Source organism: Rhinolophus sinicus, linkage group LG06, assembly GCF_036562045.2.
Source record: "Rhinolophus sinicus isolate RSC01 linkage group LG06, ASM3656204v1, whole genome shotgun sequence".
Taxonomy (NCBI): Eukaryota; Metazoa; Chordata; class Mammalia; order Chiroptera; family Rhinolophidae; genus Rhinolophus; species Rhinolophus sinicus.
Genome location: NC_133756.1, coordinates 156130127 through 156146889, shown reverse-complemented (window position 1 = coordinate 156146889; position 16763 = coordinate 156130127). Strand labels below are relative to the sequence as shown.

Below are 16763 nucleotides of genomic sequence, written 5' to 3'. Positions count from 1 at the left end.
CTCTTGGTGTGCATGGCAGGGTGGGGGCGGGAGGGCACCTGGAGGGAGGAAGAGCGATTTAGAAGTTTAACCGAGAATCCCCATCAGCTTGCATTCAGGATGAGAAAGGCCTTAAAAACATCATCTGGGATTTAGGATCCCTGGGCCTCCCCTGACTTGCACACTAGAATAAACGTCCCCTAGACCTCTCAGCCCATCTGACCCCGAATTGGTGTAATCTTGGTTAAACTACTCTGTCCCTCTCCTTCCCCTCACAGTCACAGATATTCATAGAAAAAATGTTCACGGAGATGAAGTCTCTCGTCCAAGGTCACAGAACTACAAGTGCAAAGCTACCTCCCAAATCTAGTTCTGCCAAACTCCAACTAACTCTGCCTCCCTGCTTCTTTCCTGTTTCATTATTGCCTCTTCCCCTTTCACATGCAGCATAATTTTTTCAAGCAGCATGATGACATTTCCCTATTTTAAAAGTACGTAGACAGATAATGCTGCAGCTAATAACGTTGTAATTCTATTGAGTTTCTTCTTTTGCAGTGTTATTTAAGACCACTTTACATTCTCATTCACTCATCCATCCATTCATTTATGTATTCCCGCCGCAACATGTAGGGTGTGACATGAGACCCCTTCATGCAGGAGCAATATTTAGCCAGTAACCTCAGGGAGGCCATTTGTAGCCAGTGTATGTTCTGATTAGCTGGGCCCGCAACTTGCAGGGTATTAAATATTTGGACTATTGCCTCTGCCTATCTGCCAGGGAACTGTGTGTGTGTGTCCCTTAGGGCTCTCAGCTGGAATGTGCACAGCCCAAGGCTGTGCAGTAGGGTGGGGTGTGGACTGATTCCTGGAGGGGGAGTCGAGAGGCAGGGGCCCCAATCAGGATTCCCTACAGTCTATTGGGTATTTTTTTGTTTTTAAATTAAAGTTTATTGAGGTGACAATTATTAGTAAAGTTACATAGATTTCAGGTGTACAATTCTGTAATACATCATCTATATATCACATTGTGTGTTCACCACCCAGAGTCAGTTCTCCTTCCATCACCATATGTTTGACCCCCTTTGCCCTCATCTACCACCCACTTTCCCCTCTTACCCTTCTGGTAACCACTAAACTGTTGTCTGTGTCTATGAGTTTTTGTTTATTCATTTGTTTGTCTTGTTCTTTTGTTGTTTTCAGTTTTATATACTACATATCAGTGAAATCATATGGTTCCACTACAGTCTATTTTTGTGTGGCCTTGTGCCCATCACTTTCTCTGGAAATCAGTTCCTCTGTGGATAAAAGTGTACTGTTTTTATAAAAGAAAGCAGAATGGATCTCTGTGCCTGGGTGCACACATGGAAACGTGGCAAGGATATGCCCCTACCTGTTCACAGTGGCTGTCTCTGGGGAGTCGACCTGGGGGAAGGAGGTCTTTTCCACTTTATCTAATCTCTTTACTCTTTTAATTTTCCATAACAAGCATTTGTTGTAGTTTCTTATAGTTAACAGCTGAAAAAGTCCCATTTGTTCCTGTTGTGCAGGAACTCACACTTCTTAGCCGAGGTCACACGGGGCCTTGGCATCTCACTCAAGGCTGTCCTGCCTGTGTGTTCTTTACGCTGCCTCTGAACAATAGGGGGATGTGAGGCTGGGTATGATTTGACCCTCCTAATCCCCGGGCCTCAGCAAATTCTGCCTAGAACTGGTAACCAAACATCCTCACAGTTTTCCTTGCCCTCCTCCTGCTGGCCTCTGAGCCGTGTCAGCAAATGCTCAGCCACCGGTCAGTCAAAGCCCGTTTATCTTCTCTTGTATCCACGGCTTTAAAACGCCCACAAACCTGCCTCCGGTCCTGGGGACAACCTATCACCAAACATGAAGGATTTCCAGACTCCTTTGGATTTATAATGACATGAGGTGTTTGTTCCTAAGTCACAAGCCTTAGCAGGATATGGGAAAGCAGAATGATTACTTGTTCCTGTCCTAGGAATATACACCAAGGGTGGGGGGGGACTTTTTCCCAGAGAACAGTCTTTTCTCTACCAAACAATCCATCCCAGATTACCTGATGATAAATCAGTCACACTTTATAAACAAAAGAATGTAAAACTAGAGATTGGAAGGAACCACACGGTGGTAGAAAGAGCACTAAACTTTGGATTCAGACAAATCTGGGTGCAAATCCAGACCTCAAACAAGTCACTTTACCCACGTTACTGAATGAACAACACTGGCTCGAGGCCCAGTGTTGGGGCCATTGCTGGCCCTGTGTGGGCACCATAGTGGCTGTTGCTCTGGGGGGAAGCTATGGCTTCAGGTACTACAAGAAAAGAGGCTGCAGGAGACTCCAAGGGGCATCCTCAGAGAGGAACAGAGCGCCTGTGGGGCCACTGAAATCACGGCAGAGCCCAGCTCTGTCTGAATGCACAGGCAAGATAAGAGCCTCTTACTAATGAAAGCTTTAGCCCGTTCTGCTCCTTCTGCCACCTAGATAAAAAGTAAGATACCCAACCATAGAACTGGCTCCAATTTCTGAAGGTGCCAATGTAGAACTAAACTATGCTTCCGCAAACCCTTCACCAATTCGCCTAACATAAGCTCAAGCCCTGTGACAATCCCTTTCCCTAAAACCCTCTGCGGAGAAGCCCCACCATTCTCCAAGGTGAGTTCCCATGTTGGGTCACCTCCCTTGTTGCCAAGAGCCAATAAAAACAACTTCATTCCAATATAGGTGTATTCCAGGTGGTCTTCGGCAGTGGGGAATCAACAGGGAAGATAGAAAATATAGGACCTATAATACAGCTGTGAAGTTGTAATTCTTTTTGTAATTGTTATAAAATTTATTTTGTCAATCTATTTTCCCAGAATCATTGTCTTGGACCATCAAAATTCTCTCTTGGTCTTGATCTAAGTTAGAGATTTTTTTTCAAATAGGACCTGACTTACTTGTGGATCAGGAAATGAATTGGATGGTCATCAGCATTTTTTTAAAATTAAAGTTTATTGGGGTGACAATTGTTAGTAAAGTTATATAGGTTTCAGGTGTACACTTCTGTAATACATCATCTATATATCATATTGTGTGCTCACCACCCAGAGTCAATTCTCTTTCCATCACCATATATTTGATCCTTTTTACCCTCATCTACCACCTGCCTCCCCTCTTACCCTCTGGTAACCACTAAACTGTTGTCTGTATCTATGAGTTTTTGTTTCTTCATTTGTTTGTCTTGTTACTTTGTTGTTTTCAGTTTTATACACCACATATCAATGAAATCATGTGGTTCTCTACTCCTTTTGTCTGACTTATTTCGCTTAGCATAATAATCTCAGGATCCATCCATATTGTAACAAATGGCATTATTTAATCTTTTCTTATGGCAAAATAAAATTCCATTGTGTATATATACCATATCTTCTTTATCCGATCATAGGTACTAAACTTATGGACCTTGGGTTCAAAGAAGATTTTATGAATTTGACTTCAAAGGCAAGGGAAGTAAAAGCTAAAACAAAAGAATGGGACTATATCGAATATCAAACTAAAAAACTTCTGCACAGCAGAAGAAACCATTGACAAAATAAAGAAGCAACCAACTGAATGGGAGAAGATTTTTGCAAACAACGCCTCTGATAAGGGGCTAACATCCAAAATACATAAGGAACTCACACAACTCAACAACAACAAAAAAACAAACAGTCCAATTAAAAAATGGGCAGAAGACTTGAATAGACATTTCTCCAAAGAGGACATAAAGATGGCCAATAGACATACGAAAAAATGCTCAACATCACTAATCATCATAGAAATGATGAAATGAGAGAAATGCAAATAAAAAATACAATGAGTATGACCTCACACCAGTTAGAATGGTTATCTTCAACAAGACAAATAATAACAAGTGTTGGAGAGGATGTGGAGAAAAAGGAACCCTCATACACTGTTGGTGGGAATGCAGACTGGTGCAGCCGTTATGGAAGGCAGTGTGGAGGGTCCTCAAAAAATTACAAACAGAATTACCATATGACCCAGCAATCCCTCTCCTGGGTATCTACCCCAAAAAATCTGAAAACATTTATCCATAAAGATATATGTGTTCCTATGTTTATTGCAGCCTTATTTACAGTGGCCAAGACATGAAACGGAAACAATCAGCATTCTTTTTTAATGACATAGAAAATATAGTGCATTCCATAAAATAAATACAGAATTATTTTGTGAAATTTTATTTCAGTAATATATTTGAGTTGATCATATAAAATCGCCCATATCTAATCATTTTTTACTCACAAAAAAAAGGCAGTTTTCTATGGTACAAACTAATGTATATGTATCACTGGGTCATGAGGTAAAACATATTTTAAATTGTTATTAGTCAAAACATTTAAAAGCCATTGTTTTCTTTTTTTTTTTTTAATTTAAAACTTTTGTGCTTCAAAGGACAAAACCAAGATAGTGAAAAGACAACCCACAGAATGGGAGAAAACACCTGCAAATCATGTATCTGATAAGAGATATTAATCCAGAACACATAAGAACTCTTACAACTCACAAGTAAAAAAACATATAAATTGAAAAATGGGCAAAGGATCTGAATAGGCACTTCTCCAAAGAAGACACATAAATGGTCAATAGCACATTAAAAGAATCTCAGCATCATTAATCATCAGAGAAGTGCAAATCAAAACCAAAATCAGATACCATCTCACCTCACCAGAACAGACAAAATAAAAAAGACAGACAAAAAAGCCACTGTTTTCAATGGATGTTCCAGGAAGCTTAGCTTTGGAAAACTTATATGAGTCCCCACCCCTCTATTTCACCCCCACTAGGAATTCTGTGGAAGAGACTTCCTTTTGGATGTCCTGTTTTAGCTCAAGTTCAACACGGTAAGTTGCCCTTCTCTAACCAAAGACAGCAATTTCTTGGGGACAGGGTTCAGTTTTGTAACGTTCTTGGAACACAACTTAACCCCCGAGTGTGGGTCTCTGGTTGTCACAGGAAACTGAGGGTGTCCCTTTAAATCCTAACCTCAGAACCACAGGGCATGCAGGACCTAGTCTAAATGAGCCCCTTGTGGTGTGAATTTTTTGAGCCAGTTCTGAAGGCACACGGAGAGACCCTAGGTGGTGGTAGTCAAGAAGTACGGCCTCACTGGGTGGATAAGACCCCATCTCCCTGCCCTGGGGGACCTAAGTGAGTCATTTAACTTCTTGGGGTTTCAATTACTCTAGCTACAAATTGGAATTTATCAGGGCACTGATAAGAGTATTGGTGCAAACTCTGAGTTCTGACTAGAAGAGGCAACTGAAATCCAAATATGCTGGGACGTTGGAGATCACTGCTCCCACTGGTCTGACGTGGGTGCATTAGAGCCGATTGTCAGCTAAGGACTGGCTGACTGGTGGTGCTCCTCACCGTTCTCTGGACTTGTGGTCACTGCCGTTTCTAGAGACTTTATGTGAAAATACTTTCATCATAGCATCTCACTCCATCTTCACAAACCCTAAGGTAGGTAAGTAGTTCTCATGCTATGGATAAGGCTCAGAGAGGTTAAGTGATTTGCCCAAAGTCACATGACTCACATACTAAGAATAATAATGGATAACACCTACTGAGTATTTACAATTTGTCCTTCACAAAGATTATTTTACTTAAATCTTTGAAAAACCATGTTAGCTAGGAACTGGGAATACCGTTATTTTACCAGAGAGGAAACTGATGCTGAGAGAACTTAAGCAGCTTTTACAGGAAACTGCAGCTGAGCATAGCCGTAAAGCTATGGGCTTGACTTGGGTCAAATATTGGCCTCTGTTAATTCCTTGTGCTTCAGCTTGGTCCTCTATAAAATAGAGTTAACATGTTAAATTCTTAGGTTATCTGAGAAGATAAAATGATTTAATGGTACAAAGCACTTTGGAACAGCCGGGACTTTCTAAATTTGAAATCTATCACACTAACACTAGGGGTTTGACTTGCAGCTGCTTTAAGAGTAGGACTCCAGAATTAAATCAGACAGACCTGGGCTCCAGTCTCAGCACAGCTGCTTACTAGCTCTGCAACTATAGGAAAATTGTCTCACCTCTCTGAGAACTAGTCCCATCTATGAAATGAGAATTATCACATGACTAATGTCATAAATTGTTACAAGGATTAAACAAGATCGACACATTGCCACTGATCCTCCTCAAAACACTCCCCCTCACTTTGAACACACTTATCCCATCGTCCTTGCCACTTTCTCAAGCAGTTCTGGAAGTCCTCTTTCATGAGTGTCTTTGGTTGAGCTGTCATGGCTGCCTCAATGTCCTGAATCGATTCAAAATATTTACTTTTCATGGTCATTTTGACTTTGAGGAAGAGCCAGAAGTCGCACCGTGCCAGATCCAGTGAATAAGGTAGATGAGGACACACCGTAATGTTTGTATTTGACAGAAATTGCCGTACCAGAAGCGATGTGTGACACAGAGCCCTTCCGTTGTGATCACAAAATACGGTGAATGGTGCTGCTGAGTGTCATCCGATGGAAAAGCAGGGATCTTCAATACAGGAAGCTGCATGTTGGATCTTAGTAACAGTGTGGGACAAGTTTCAACTTGTTCCATGAAGTCAGTCGGGTGTGAGCTAAGGGTTGAGATAAGGCACGTTTTAAAGTGTGCGGTAAATCATCCTCCATCATGACAACGCTCCATGTCATGCATCGCTTCTGGTATATGACAATTTCTGACAAATAAAAACATTATGGTGTATCCTCATCCACATTATTCACCGGATCTGGCACCACACGACTTCTGGCTCTTCCCCAAAGTCAAAATGATTCAGGACATCGAGGCAGCCTCAACAGTGCAACTAAAAACACTCATGGAAGAGGACTTCCAGAACTGCTTCAGAAAGTGGCAAGAATGATGGGATGAGTGTGTTTGAAGTGAGGGGATGTAATTTGAGAGGGATTAATGGCAATACGTCTTTTACTGTAATAAATTATTTTTTTGTTTAAACATTCACCATATTGTTTAATCACACCTCATGTGTGATCAAATATGTACCAGGGATGCCAAAAAAAATGTATACAAGTGGACACTTGGGTCAACATTGCTCAAGCAGTAGTTGGCCATAATCAGAAGTGTCTGGACGCTGATGGTAACCACTTTGAGCACCTCTTGTAATTGCAGAAGTCAAACGTGACTTGTATTCATCTTTTGTTATCGGTATATATTGAGTAACACAATTTTAATACAGTTTTCCTTTCTTAAAATGTGTATACATTTTTTTTGGCACCCTCTGTGTGTGTGTGTGTATACATAGACATACATGGGTTTTTTTTTAAATAAAGGGAAATAGATACGCAGCTGAGCAATTGTGGCAGGAGACTTACAAGCAAGGGCCTGGTAAACGCCAAGCCCCATCTCCCAAGTCCACTTCTTATCTCAGTCATAATCTCATACTTCTAGGCTTAGGCTTGGTCCAAACCTATCCTGTCTAATGACTGTTCTCTGTAATTCATAGAGAGGAACTGTTGTAACCTAGATAGTCTCTGCTTATTTTGAGAATCTGACAATGAAAACTGATTTTAAATTTAATTGTTGGCTTATAAAAAGCAGGTTGGGGTATAAATGAAAGTGGGATGTGTATATGTTATACAAAGAATGTGTTACAGGGCTCGGCCCTGGGCCGCTGAAAAGCAGGTGCTACCCCAGGGGGGCAGTGGCTGGTTATGATGTGGGGAGACCAGTGATGAAGCCATCGAGTTCATTGCAAACAAGTGAGTTTGACTCCTCAGATGACGAGCCCGTTAAAGATGAACAGACTCCAATTCAGATATCATGGCTGTGATGAGTGAATTGTTCTCAGTTTCTTGGTTTATGTGCTCTTCCAGGTTGTAAATTTAAAGATATTAGAAGAAACAGTGAAAAAGATACAGAAGAACTAAGCAGCTGTGGTACACAAGACATATTTTTTTTCTGCACCAGAAGGGAACTGTCAAAATACAGAGTCCCAAACCTTTGGAACCTCTATCAGCAGTACAGAATTATTACTCACCATCATCCAATCCCAGGCAGAGGGACTCCTGCCATAGCCAGCTGCTATGAAATGATAGAGGAGCTTGCAATCTGCTTTGAAAACAATTGAAAAATCTTAACACACTGTTATGGAGGAGATGGGAGATCTTGCTTTGCAGCCATTCGTCTCCTACTATATCTGTCTGACATAGTGTCACCACAGCGAGCCCCAGACAGCCTAAGAGGCCTAAGAGAGTCTGGAGCAATACACCATAAAGTTCAGGACAAACTAGCTGCCCATCTGTCATCAAGAGACTCACTCTTGATCTGTACCTAGATTAAAAAAAAAAAAAGAATCTCAAACAGGATATATATATATATATATATATATATATATATATATATCTCAGAAATTTGAGAGCTCTCTGACATAATTTGTATTGAAGTGAAACTACTAGTGTTATCAACTTGAAGCAAATGTATATGTGCAGATAATCCTAAAGCTTTTATTGACAAAAAAAAAATGTGTTGCAGCATCAAAACGCTAGGAATCACTAAATTACAGGCAAACAAATCTGCAACATTGGGAGCTCAAAATTCAGACTGGGGTTCAAGGACTCTCTGTTGAGCTTCATGGGTTAGGAAGTCTGAGGTGGGGAGAATTGGAGGTAAGAAAGTGAAGGCATTTAAATCATTCATTCATTCATTCTCAAGGGGCTTCTAAGAAGGATGACCCTTTATGAAGTTTTGAAGATAAAAAACATTGAAGGACGAAATAGAGGAAAAAGTCTTTGTGACCTTGAGTTAGGCAAAGATTTTTAGATATAACACCAAAAGCAAAATCTATAAAAGAACACATTAATAAACTGGGCTTTGAAGGAAACCAGAATAAGTTATCCCAAAATATGCTCTTTGACATAAGAATTATTTTGAGCAAAATAAAATTAAGCAATTGAGCAAACACACATAAAAAAAAGCTCCCCCTTTCTTGCCTAAAGGCAGGCTATAAATCCCACTTTTATTGACGATAGATTCATATCTACCCAGAGCTGGCACCAGAGGAATCTGCAAACAAACCTCACTCCATTCATTTACCTTCCCATAATGAGCTGCCCTGGGAAGCCTAAGTATTTCTTTGTCCAGTCATTTCTCTAAAAATGTATTCTTTGTTGAAGATGCTAGAATATATAAACTGGAATTCTAAGCCACATTTTGGAGTTACTTTTGGTTTCGGTTTCTCCCACAAGTGTCCTTTCTCCTTTAATAAACTGTTTGTTTTTCTCTTGTTAATCTATTTTTTTTGTTAAGAGTCCCAGCTGAAAACCAAAGTGAGTAAGGGTAAAGTTCTGCCTTGCCTAAAACTTCAACAAAGTTTAAAACAGGACTAAACTTTTCAAAGTTTAAAAAAGCTCTGAAGCATAATATTCATATACATATGGGGTCAGCAAATATGACTTACAGGCTGGGTGCCTGTTTTTGTAAATAGATTTTATTGAACATAGCCACACTCATTTGCTTACATATTATCTGTGACTGCTTCCATGAATAGTTGCAACAGAGATGTTGTAGTGCACAAGCCTAAAATATTTACTATCTGGTCCATTAAGAAATAGTTTGTTAACTCTTCAGATAAAGCACAGACTGTAGCCAAGACTTAATTAATCCCTTTAACACTATGGAAACCAAGTGGGGACTGAGACTGCCAGACATACCATCCCTACCATGGCCCAGTTTCCCCCAGCCTAGAGCAGCATAGTCCTGGAATCCAGATCCCCTCCAGTTTACTCCAGTGTGTCATACAAACATTATCTTTTCTTGGAGAGATCCAAGATGGTGGAATACATAAACATTGTGCCTGCATCCTTCTGTGAACACATTAAAATTACAACTAAATTATATAACAGTCAACAGGAGAACCATCTGAAGTCTAGCCAAACAGAAATCCTATAACTAAAAATATAAAGAAGCCATGTCGAGACTGGTAGGAGGGGTACAGACACAGAATGGGCCCCAAACTTCCCTGTGGCAGTTGATAATCAGGAGGGATATCTCGGTTGCGGAGTTTCCCCCAAAGGAGTGAGGGATGCCTGCCTCCTACACCAGGCTAACAAGCCCAGAGTACTGGTACCGCGAAGAGGAGACCCCACAACATCTAGCTATGAAAAACAGTGGAGATTCCGACAGTTCGGGTGGGATGGTAAGTTGCAGGAAACCCAAACGTCCTTTTAAACAGCCCGCGCACAAATTTACTCATTTGCAGGCACTCACCTTGGGCTCCAGTGGAGGGAGGGTGACTTGGGGAATCTAGGAGACATACAGGGGCCAGAGAGAGGTGTGTGGCTTTAGGGAGAAGACTGGAGGACAGTTGACATGTTCCTGGTGAGGAATTCTTCTCCCGTGCAGCCTGCAGGCAGACACCATCTTTCCTATGTTGAGCCTGCCTCCACAGGCCAAATCTGAATCTAATCGGCTGGTGAGATTGCCTGCTCTGCCCTGCTGACTCAGCTGGGAACCCTCCCCACCAACTCATGCACAGCTGGAGGCACATTCTCCACGAGTAGCCAGCCTCTCCCAAATTGCACTCTTCCTTGGAAAACTACATGAGTCCATGGGCCCCAGGCAGGTGGTGACTGGCCTCGGTATGCTCTGAGACTTTTGCTGAGTTGAGTCACTCCAGGCTCAGCACTGGCACCAAACCAGAATCTACATTAACCTGGTGATCACAACTCTTCCCACTCTAGTGACTCCCTGAGACCCTGCCTCACCCAAATTGCATACCACACAGGCTTAATCAGTGGCTGAACCTTAAGGGAGTTGGCAGGTGGCAGCAGGATTCTGGGTGTCATGGCTTTTTGCAGAATTATCTCCAGCCTAGTGCTGGTGGCAGTCATCCTCGGTTTGAAGTGTGGCCTGTCCCACACTCCTCCAGTTTTAGCAGAGGCAGCACACAACTGTAAGTCACTTCATAGCTCCTACCAGGTGGCTCCCAGCCAGTCACATGCAGTGGCTGACTTGGGTCTGCATTGGAGCTCCTCCTAAGAAGCCCCAGAACCAACATACTTACTTGGAGGTTGGCTTCAGACCATAGCAGAGCACCTTCCAATTAGCCCCACAAGTGGCACACATAAAGGGTGGTCTCAACAGGCACCAGAGCCCACTGGGGCAAATCCCGTTCAGTGGGTAAGCCTCCCGCACAGCAGTCCATAAGCTGTAGGTGTGGCCAAATGCCACAGCTAATCAGCCTGAGGGTCAATGCTATCCACTGACCTGCCAATAGCAATCAAGGCTCAACTATAACAGGAGAACATACACAACCCACACAAGGGACACTCCTGGAGCACCCAGAGCAGGTGACCAGGGAGACTGTGCCAGGGCCCCACATTGCACCTATTACATAAAGCCACCTGGCCAAGACTGGGATGCAGAGCAGATCTGCCTAATGCATGGAAACAATCACAGAAAGGTAGCCAAAATGAAAAACAAAGAAATACATCCCCAGTGAAAGAACAGCAGAAAAATATAGAAAAAGAAATACACAAAATGGAGGCAAACAACCCACCAGAGACAGAGTTCAAAACAATGGTTACAAGGAACTCAAGGAATTTAGTGAGAACTTCAACAGAAAGACAACAAGCATGAAACAGGACACAGAAACCATAAAAAAGAACCAGTCAGAAGTGAAGAATACAGTAACTGAAATAAAGAATGCACTAAAAGGAATCACTAGCAGACTAGATGAAGCAGAGGATCGAATCAGTGGTTTGGAAGACAAGGTAGCAGAAAACAGCCAATTGCAACAGCAAAAAGAAAAAAGAATCCAAAAAAATGAGGATAGTTTAAGAGACCTCTGTGACAACAGCAAACGTAACAACATTCACATCATAGAGGTACCAGGAGAAGAAAGAAAGCAAGGGATTGAGAACCTAATGGAAGAAATAATGACTCAAAACTGTCCTAACCCAGTGAAGGAAATAGACATATAAGTCCAGGAAGCACAGAGAGTCCCAAACAGGATGAACCCAAACAGGCCCACACCTAGACACATTATAATTAAATTGGCAAAGCTTAAAGATAAAAAGAGAATACTAAAAGCAGCAAGAGAAAGGCAACCAGTAACTTATAAGAGAGCTCCCATAAGATTGTCAGCTGATTTCTCAACAGAAACTTTGCAGGCCAGGACGGATTGGCACAAAATATTCAATGTGATGAAAAGTAAAGACCTACAACCAAGATTACTCTACTCAGCAAGACTATGATCTAAAATTGAAGGATAAAGAGCTTTCCAGATAAGAAAAAGCTGAAGGAGTTCATCACCACCAAACCAGTATTGCAAGAAATGTTAGAGGGACTTCTTTAGGATGGGATAAAAATCAAAATTATAAGTAATAAAATGGCAATAGCTCCATATGTGTCAACAATTATTTGCAATGTAAAAGGATTAAATGCTCCAATCAAAAGACATAGGACAGCTGAATGGATAAGAAAACAAAATCCTTACATATGCTGCCTACAAGACACACACAAACAGAAAGTAAAGTGATGGAAAAAGATATTTCATGAAAATGAAAAAAGTGAAAAAATCTGGGGTAGCAATACTTATACCAGACAAAATAGACTTTAAAACAGAAGCTATGAGAAGAGACAATGAAGAACCCAGTAACTGCACTTCAGGGTATTTATCCAAAGTAACCCAAAACAATACTTCAAGGGGACATGTGCATCCATATGTTCACTGCAGCATTGTTTTCAATGGCCAAGGATGTGGATGCTACCTGGCTGTCCGTCGATGGAAGAATGGATAAAGAGTAGGTGGTACATATATATACAATGGAATATTGCTTAGCCATGGAAGGGCATGGGTTCTTTACATCTGCAGCAGCATGCATCCATGCTGGGGGGTGTTGCGCTGAGTGGAGTATGTCAGACAGAGAAAGACAGATGCAATGTGATTTTGCCTATATGTGGAATCTAAAGAACAAAATAAACAAACAAAACAGAAACAAATTCATACAGAAAACATTTTGATGGTTGCCAGATGAAGGGGTTTTGGGGGTGTGGGTGAAAGAAGGGGAAGGATTAAGAAGTACAAATTGGTTGTTACAAAGTAGTTATGGGGACATAGGTATAGCATAAGGAATATAATCAATAATATTGTAATATCTATGTGTGGTGTCAGATGGGTACTAAATTTGTTGGGGTGATAGATGGGAGGGGGCCGAGTGAAAAAGGTGAAGGGATTAAGAAGTACAAATTGGTAGTTACAAAATTGTCATAGGGATGTAAAGTAAAGCATAGGGAATATAGTCAATGATATGGCAATAATTATGTATAATGCTAGATGGGTACTAGACTAACCAGGGGATCACTTCTCAAATTATATAAATGTCCAACCACTATGCTGTACACCTGAAATTAATATAAAATAATATTGAATGTCAATTATAATTGATCAATTTAAAAAGGAGGGGAAAGGGGAAAGAGAATAAGAGGTCCAAATTTCCAGGTATAAAACAAGTAAATCATGGGATGTAATGTACAGTATAGGCAATATAGTCAATAATATTATGATAACAGTACAGTGTCAGATGGTTGCTGGATTTATCATGATCACTTCTTTAGGTCTATAAATGTTGAATAACTATGGTGTACCCCTGAAATTAATATAATATGGAATGTTAGCTATATTTTTAATAAAAATCTTTTTTTAAAAAGACATTATCATTTCTGTGAAAAAGGTTGGGAAGAATTTATCTAAAGCAATAATCATTCTTCCACAGCAAACCTTCCATTCCCTTTACCACTACCCTTTACCTGACTCCTTCTTCTCGTTCAGGTTACATTTGGGAAGCATCTACATTGTGTCAGGGAAGACACAAACCCCTGCCTTTAAGGAGCTCACATTTCAGCACGAGAGAGGCATTTACACAGTTACTATGCAGTATGCTAAGTCATGTGATAGTGGCGTAAAGAAAAATTATGGCTTGTACATCCATATACCTCAATTTGAATACCGGCTCTGCCAGTTGTCAGCTCTGCAACTTTGGGTCAGTCATTTAACTTTTCTGAGCTTCAGTTCTCTCATCTGTCAAGTGGAAATGAGAATAACGTCAAGTGCCACAGGGTGTTGTGAGGATTAAGTTCTGTATCAGAATTCAAAATTATTATTACTCTCAGAGGCAGTGGTAGTAATAGTCAGTAGTAGAAGCAATAGTGATAATAGATGACGTATAACCCACAAGTCACAGCAAAGAGGAGGGCCGTGACATAGGTGTTATTAATCAGGGATGTTCTCACAAAGAAAGTGACATGTCATTGGAATCTTGAAGCAAGAACAGGAGTTAGTCACGTGGAGAGGGAGGTGAGGGTACAGATGGAATAAAAGAAACCCTTCTTGGGAGATGCAAATTTGTCCAAGATGAGAGACAGAGAGTGGGGTTTTCTTATATGCCTTAGGTTTACTAAAACTCTGGTGACCATAAGAATGAGAGGGGGCTTTGCCCTTGGATTTGGACAAGGGGACCCTTTCAGTTCTCTTTAGGACTAAGACAGAAGAACTGACCTGGCTCCTGGTATTTTTATCTTTCCTTCTTCTCATGGATTCTTTCATGCTGACTTTAAGAGGGTCACTGATCTAAAATCTTGAATACTTTCTCATTGCCTATCGAATGAATCTAAAGTCCCTAGCATGGTGGGCAAGGCCCCAACCTTCCTATCCAGCTTCGTCGTTCCCTGTCACTCACCTCACCACTCTTTCCTCCAAGCTTCCCATGCTCCACATTCAACTCAACACATTTAAAACCAGACTTGCAATCTCCTATGCTACCCCCATATCAGTTCCCCCTTTTGTGTTCTTGCCTAAGTTTTTCACTGTCCTCCTGGCTGGGAGGGGGTGCTCTTTGGTTCCTTCCTCTTTCTAAAACTCACTATCCTTGTCCCCAACTTCCCATGCCAAGTCCTGTGTTATGCTTTTCAGAGCTGTCCTCTTTTCCCCCTCCCCCCGTCACTTTTAATCCAGGTTCTCCATCATCTGGAGTTTTTGCATCTGGTCTTACCTCTATAAACACATCTGTGCTTCGGTGCTCATTTTAAAGATGTGAATCTTATCGTGTCACCTGACTGCTTAAAAATTTCCAATGGTTTCTCCTTGCAGTGTTGATACCCTTTATCCAAAGACCCCCAGGCAACACCTGTAGTCAAAGTTCACTGCCTTGTTGCAATGAGGGAGACAGCACCTCAGGGGGCACGTTGGGGTAGCCCAATAAGGAAGTGTTAGCAGGGATCTGTTATCGGATTTGATCTTGTGGAGTTAGTTTTGGGGAGAATTCAATGAAGCACAGTTTTGCTCTGGGTTGGATGCTGTCAGGGATGGGACAGTTCTGTGACTGGGTATCTTGATCATGTTTATCTAGGAGGAGATGCTCTTTGTTGTCTGTATGGAGACACTAATCACACATTCACCTCTGTCACCATTGGTTGTAATCCTCTGCCTGTGTTCCGTCTCCACACATAATTTTAATATTAGTGAGAGAGAAGAGTGGTAACCCCCAATGTCCAGAGTTGGTCTGAGGTTCACAGCTGAACTGTGATATTATGACCAGCTGGTCTGAGGCTCACAGTCAGGTTGTTTAGCCTAAACAACCTAAACAATCTCATAGAAGAATCACCTCACACAAAGTTACTCCGAGACCATGATAAAGGAAACAAAACAAGGCCACTGTCTAATTGCAGACAAAAGTAAGGTGACTGTGCCGTGCACAGAAGAGTCATGGAATCCATGGCCCCCACCTTCTGACAGCATCCAGTCTAGAGCAAACCTCGGCTTCCTTAGGCGCTGCCCTAAATCACCCAACCCAAACTAAGTCCTATTATATGTTCTTTCTAACTGTCTTACTGAGATGCCCTGTGGCTTCCTATGATGTGTATGTATTATCCCTCATTGCAACAAGCAATAACCCCACCTGTTTAACTACTGGTGTGTTTCTCCTGGTCTTTGGCTGAGGGCCTTGGCCCTGGCCTTGATCCCCTGCTCAGCTGATTTCAGCCACATCTTTCAGTTAGTTCCCTGAAGACAGAAAGCTCCTTCCTGCCTCGGGGCTTGGTACTTAACAGTTCCCTCTGATTGAAACACCCCACCCTCAAGTCTACTTCTCATTCAGATTCCCTCTCATCATTTAGATCTCGGGGAAAATAACCACTTGAGAGAGGCCTTCCTGGCCCCTCCTCTCAATAATTCTATAATATTGCCTTTTAGGTTTCCTATATAAGCCGTATCACTCTAAATTACATTATTGTGTGTTACCTGTCTGCTCCCACCAGAATGCAAATTTTAAAAGATCAGCAATTATGTTGAACTTACCTCTGTATCCCAGTGCCTGTAAGGTTTCCATGAATCACTGAAAGGTCCTAACTTACCTTGAGCACAATAGCATCTTCTTGATGGCCCTCTCTACCTCCAGCTGCTTTCACCTCTAATACAGCTCTTACATAGCTGTCTGGATTATTTTTCTAAAACAGACGGTAGAAGCCAGCATCGTCCATTTTCAAAATTTTTTCATAGATTCTCTCTTGAAGGTGTCACCAACTCACTTCTCTAGTGTCATCTGAGCTTCAGAGTGAACAGTCTCAAACATGCCACATACATTTGTCCAACAAACTCAAAAGAGTCTGGAGGCTTTGGCTAGAAATAAATAATAAATTTTATTCAAGGATCTCAGAGTTTGCAAGTTGGAACACAGGTAGGCAAAAGCCAGGAAGTGTTCCAAAGAAAGAAAACTTAA

At 41.5% G+C, this 16763-nt stretch overlaps 1 pseudogene; it reads left to right on the top strand.

The window, feature by feature from the left end:
• The first annotated feature begins 7720 nt into the window (after positions 1 to 7720).
• Positions 7721 to 8323, top strand: LOC109438811 (cyclin-dependent kinase inhibitor 3; annotated as a pseudogene).
• Positions 8324 to 16763: the final 8440 nt, after the last annotated feature.